This window comes from Nanorana parkeri, unplaced genomic scaffold, assembly GCF_000935625.1.
Source record: "Nanorana parkeri isolate BGI_ZX_2015 unplaced genomic scaffold, ASM93562v1 scaffold1182, whole genome shotgun sequence".
NCBI lineage: Eukaryota > Metazoa > Chordata > Amphibia > Anura > Dicroglossidae > Nanorana > Nanorana parkeri.
The window spans coordinates 356,698-362,697 of record NW_017307450.1 but is presented as its reverse complement, the minus strand read 5'-3'; the positions used below and the strand labels follow the sequence as shown (position 1 = coordinate 362,697).

At 49.9% G+C, this 6,000-nt stretch overlaps 1 protein-coding gene across 2 annotated transcripts in view; it reads left to right on the top strand.

Annotated features, from left to right (window-relative positions):
* Positions 1-2,268: 2,268 nt before the first annotated feature.
* PRPSAP1 (phosphoribosyl pyrophosphate synthetase associated protein 1) overlaps positions 2,269-6,000 on the top strand; it is a 43,054-nt gene continuing 39,322 nt past the window's right edge. Inside the window, exon 1 of one of the 2 annotated variants that reach the window (XM_018568401.1) lies at positions 2,269-2,342. The gene's annotated coding sequence lies outside the window, so the exon portion shown is untranslated. The remainder of the gene's footprint in view (positions 2,343-6,000) is intronic. The other variant, XM_018568400.1, reaches the window with a different exon arrangement.

Sequence of the window (6,000 nt, the reverse complement as noted above, 5' to 3'; positions counted from 1 at the left end):
ATGTCAGAAAAAAAAGAAAAAGAGCAGGGAAAGGTTGAAAGGCTTGACACACTGCAGGCGGGGCGAAAGAATCGCAGCCTTCCACTTCGCACCGCAGCTTGTCTACACTGTAGTTTGTCTGGGCACAGCGGAGCTCGGGATCGCCAGCAGCGGCGGCAACGGAGAGGGGGCGCACACACGGTTACAAGCGATCGGGCATCTCTACAGACGTCTGAATGCTTGTATGTATAAGTCCTGAGCTACTAGCCAGGCCTTAAAAGTTACTTGCCACCAGTTGCCCCACCTAACCCCTACCCTGCCCCGGACTTAACTCCGCCAGGTCAGTAATGTAACGCACAGCGCAGAAGTCAGTAATGTTACGCACAGCGCAAAGGGCAGAAGTCAGTAATGTTACGCACAGCGCAAAGGTCAGTAATGTAACACACAGGGCAGAGGTCAGAGTGACGCACAGCGCAGAGGTCAGAGTGACGCACAGCGCAGAGTGATGCTCAGCGCAGGGTCAGAGTGACGCACAGTGCAGAGGTCAGTGCGACGCACAGTGCAGGGTCAGTGTGACGCAAAGTGCAGGGTCAGTGTGACGCAAAGTGCAGGGTCAGTGTGATGCACAGCGAAGAGGTCAGTGTGTTATATTATATATATATATATATTTCTTCAAAAAGTTAGATAACAGCTGGATAGAATAGCACTAGGCTCTGAATAGAACATACCACTCAAACTTCTCCTCAGGACTGGAAACAGAGAAGAACTGAGTGACAGAGGCTATTTGCGTGTTGCCGCTTTGTGATGCCTTCAAGGAATCGCACGCTGTGATTGGCTGGAGATGAACTTTTTCATCTCTCGACGCTGCCCTTCGCACGCTGTCGCCGGGCAGAGCAGGGGATCGGGAATCTCTAGACACACTGCTCGCAAAGGGCCGCGAGTCGTCGCTCGCCTGTGAGGAGTGCCACTTCGCCTGCAGTATGTCACGGGCTTTACTCTATTCGAGCAGAGTAAACCTTTCCGGGAGAAAGTGTTTCTCTCCGGGGCGACCGGAAGCCGATATCTGGTAGCGGGAGACTCCCGTAGCGTCCGGGAGAGTCGGGATGTCTGCCATTGAGGTGAACTAGAAGTCAAATGTAGACCAGAAATAGCTCAACTGCAGGTCAAATGTAGACCAGAAGGAGGTGAACTGCAATTAATATATAAATAATGGTCTGTTTTAAAGAGGAACTCCAGGAATTGTAAAAATGAATCCTTTCAGTGAAGCTGCCGCTGCACTGCAAGGATTAAATTCTCAATTTGGTCTAGGGGCTGGAATAAGATATACTCACCGGATCCTCGGTCCTGCGGCGGTCAGCTCTCTCCCCTTCCACTCTGGCAGTGGATTGTCCCTCGGTGTCCTCACATCTAATACACTTGCATTAGAAGTGATGACATCAGGGGTTCTTAGATTGTCAGAGCCCGGGTGAGAAGAGGCTGTGGGAACTGATCTAGCAGCCAAGCGGGACCGAGGATCAGGTATTTCTTATTTATTTTCGCCCCTAGACCAAAACGAGTAGTTAACCCTTGCAGTGCCGGGGTAGGCCCACTGCAAGGGCTCATTCTTACAATTCCCGCTCTTTAACGTTTGCTATTATTTTTGGTGTCAACTCCACACGTAAAGGCCTTCCAGCATGAGCAGCCAGGACGGTTCCTGCAAAAGGCCCATAAAATTGGGGAACCACACTAGCCACTGTAGCCAGGTATGGCAAGCCTGCAGAATGCCCTCACATGGCATACTGATCTGGAATGTTTTTGACGGAAGTGTGAATGTAAACGTTCTCACTGGCTCGGTGTTTATACAACGATCATTAATTATGCTGCTTCACATTTATTTCAGACCGCAGAAAAAGCAGCACGAACTAAAATAGCACAGAATCCTGCAATTAACATATCTCTATGTACATCCGCATGAAACTCAGCTGCCTCCACAGCGGCAGTCGTGTTTACGTGCACAGCAAGCTTGCTTTCTTTAGCACTTTAATTAGAGGATGAGGTGCTGAAGAGGCAGAGCTGTTATTACAATGTTGCCTGTGACCTCCGGGGTCTGGCCACGCTCCTCTGGCTGTCTAGTGACGAGGTCCATCCCCCATGATGTTAGTCACGTGTCCTTCTTGCCCGTCGTTACCATCCATGTGCGAAGCTCTGGGTTCCCACTCAAGAGATGGCCGTCCGGGCTTCGCCTTCACTCGCGGCGCATGCGTAGGAGCAGCTGAGTCACGCGCGTAACTCCCCTTCACGTGAGCGCGCTGCAGGGCACAGAGAAGTTTGCGGGGCTCGAGACGTGCGGAGAAAAACAAGGCAGACTCGCGCCCGGGACCCCGGTATGTAGAGAGCTCCGCACAGCGTCACCCCGCTCCCTGGTACCGCAGAGATGTCCGGTGTCACCCCGCCTGCATTGTTCCTGTATTGGCACAGTGCTCCCCTCTGTTCATTCTTCCCCTGCTTGTGTCTCTTCTCATGTTGGTGCGATCCTCTGCTCCTTTGTGTTGGCTCTCTGACACGCTCTGCTTGCACTTCAAATGTATGTTTACCTGAAAACATGAATACATCGCTGCTCTTATGCCTTCCACCCCTCATTCCCCAGCATATCCTCTTTATACTGATATTTAGAGGAAAATATCTTTATCCTGTCCCTAGCAGCAGCACTTCCTTTAGGAGGATGACAACACTGGCTGCAAGGCAGCAGCAGCGGTGTTGTCACCCTTGTGTAGGTGCTCCCATATCAGGACGGCAAGCAGACGCACAGCACTCCCATGGCCTGCATTCCTGCCCAGCCGCTGCATAAACCCTGACTAGAGGTTAGCAGTGCTGTCATGCTCTCCACCAATCAGGGCCTTAGTTATGATGCCGGTGGAGGTGTCATTCTGCTGCACCCCCAGTATTGGGAGAAAGAGATGGAGGTCACATGACTTATAGTAATTTAAAAAAAAAATGTTTATTCCTTCTCTTTAAGCTTCTTGTCAGCATCTAATCGCTCACTTCACTGTCATCACACTGTGTAAGGCCTGGTATTCACCTGCGCACTGTGCGATCGTGGAACTGTGCACAAATGCAAAATGCGCTGGTGCTGCCATTCATTTCTAATGACACCCCAAACGTGGCTGGCAAGTTGCGCAGGTTTCCGCACACGCAAACGCGTCAGAAAAACTGTCCTGCGTGCCACACATAATGGTGCACACACATAATGGTGCAGGAGGCTGTTTGCTGTGTGGGTATATCCCCACTGAAATCGATGGGGCCGCGTGGCAAATGTGCACAATTGCGCAGGTATGAATCAGTCCTAAGGGTTTGTTCACACCATCATTGGCAAACAATCGCATGGCTGCTGATGTGCACTCAATTGAGTCTCATTGCACTTTTTTTTTTTTTTTTAATACTTTATTGAAATGTGACATTTCATGAGGATCTATGGGCACTATGATGGGCAATGCGGTCGTACCGCATCTCACTGTGGTGCCCTTAAAAAAAACCATGCCATACCTTTTTTTTTTTTTAAAAGAAGAACTCCAGGCAGGTGAAATGTTAACCCTTGTAGTGTGCTACCCCCCTCCCCTGCACTGTAAGGGTTAAGTGCTCGTTTAAATAAAATTATACCCGAACCACTATTCCATCTGGCTGCTAGACTGGTCCTTTCAGCCGATCTCCTCCTCGGCTCCGGCGGTCTAAGGTCCTGTACAGTGTATAGAACGTGAGGATGCAGAGGGACATACCATTGCTGGAGCAGAGAGGGATCGAGGTTGGATGGACCGGTCTAGGAGCCAGCCGGGATGGTGGTCTGGATGAGTATAACTGTTAATCTAGCGCCCTAGACAAAACAAGCACTTAACCCTTGCAGTGTGGGGGGATGGTGTAGCCTACTGCAAGGGTTAACATTTTATTTGCCCGGAGTTCTTCTTTAAGCACATCAAATCTTATCCGACGCCCCCCCTAAGGGCCCACGTGTGAAGCGTTCATAGTGTGATCATGGCCAGAGTAGGGAATGGTTGCAGGTCTGTAATGGTTTTTCTCTGCTGATCCGTATTGATCCCCCAAATCCGTCCATACATGTTACAATCTGGTTGTAGGTGGATCTGCCTAGACTGTGCATTCAGCATTGCCGTTAGTCAGGGTCCTGCACTGCAGAGTAGTTGGCAGTTCTGCAATCAGATTGTACCGCGTATGTTCATCTTTACCATATCAGATGGTGACAGTGATCGCAGATCTTTAGGGCCCTGTCACACTATTTTTGCAGATCGCAGTGGACCGGAACGCAGGCACTAATGTACCACGTGTTCGGGTGCCAGCGATCACACATGCATTAAACTCAATGACACCGCAGCCACGCCCCCAAAAGATCTGAGCCGGCGGGGTTGCGTTCCAGTGTGTTCCAGAGGCTTAATGCACTGGAACGCACTCCTGATGGTGTGACAGGTCCCTGAGGCCGTGGAGAATGATCGTACGCCAACCGTTATCTAAGGGATGCGTTGGGATGTGTTTTTTCAGCGCATTCCCAACGCACAACTACATACAATACATGAAAATGAATGAGGCCAGTTCACAGCCGTGTGCTGCATTGCGCTACGTTTAGCCGTGCTGAAAAAGGGCGCGCTCTACCTGCCTACGCGCACAAATGCAATCCGCAAAAAAGTTAAGTTGCTATAAAAACAAAAACGTAATAGAAAAAAATGTGTAGTGCAGCTCAGCGTGCGTAAAAACGTTCACCAGCGCAAACTTAGCGCCTCTCAATACGCCACACTGCGTTATCGCATGTGCTATGGTGTGAATAGACCCTTACGCCTACAGGCAGGTCACAGAGAGCCGAACGTCGGATATATTTTCATGATAAAGGCAAGCATGCCAAGGGAAGGTGTGTCACTGGTGTGACCTCTGATGTCGCTGTACTCCTGACAATGACTTCATCTGATTTCCTCTACGGAAGGACGGAGCCATCTTTGTTCAGGCATCATCCAGAGTCACCATCTACTCTGACTGGGATGCTGGCTGTGATAGAATACGATTTCCGGTGTCTGTGATCAGCACCTGGTCACTTCCTAAAATGTCACAATGTTGTATTCTGTGGGGAGCAGAGCAAAATAATCCCCCTAGGATCACACCTAGGCGACTGAGCTGACGAGCAGTATTTACGCAGTTGTCGTGTGTTTTCGTTTGTGCGACTGTTTGAAAACCGCATGGTTTTCAATGCACAGAGATGTCTGAGACCCAAACCGCGCAACAACCGACCAAAAATAGCTCCTGCACCTTTTTTGCGCAACAGGCGATTTCGTCTGCGCGGCATTTCGCAAAGGTGTGAACAGCCTCCATTGACTTCAATGTGGATCTGTGTTTTGCGTGATAAATCAGGTGTGAACCTAGCCTGAGGACTCCGGATCAGCAACTCCTTATTGTGATAAAAGGTACAGGCTGATCTAATGTTGGTGTAAATTGTGACACTAAGCTCAGGAGTTAAATCTTAAAAATACATCAAGGACCTTAACTATTTACAACAATGTATCTTATTTGTGTATCACTCGGCTGTAGATCCTCAAATCATCTCTGAAATGAGGCTGACACTGTCCTTCCTTCTGGAGGGTGGCTACTTTTGTTTCCCATGGTCCTGTGTGTGTAGTAAAGTAGTCACCGCTCCAAGCTCGCTCCTGTGATGGACTACAATCTCAATACGATCACAGGAGTGAGCTTGGAGCGGTGACTACCTTACAACACACACAGGGATGAATGAGGCCTAACTTGGTTCTGCGTGGCAACCTATGTATGCTCTCCACACCAAAAATGAGGACTTGTGTTTCTGAGACCAGTGTTGCTGAGCTTTCATTTTTACCATCCTCCGTGCGTTTCAGCGCTATTGTGTCCGGAACACATTGGATCGCATTGCAGCTAGCTCAGTTTGTTGTGGGGTGCGAGGGGGCGCGGCGGCGTGTTGAAGTGACTGGCACCACAGCCACGCCCTCTGGCCACAATGCGATCGGCCGTACGGGAACGCAA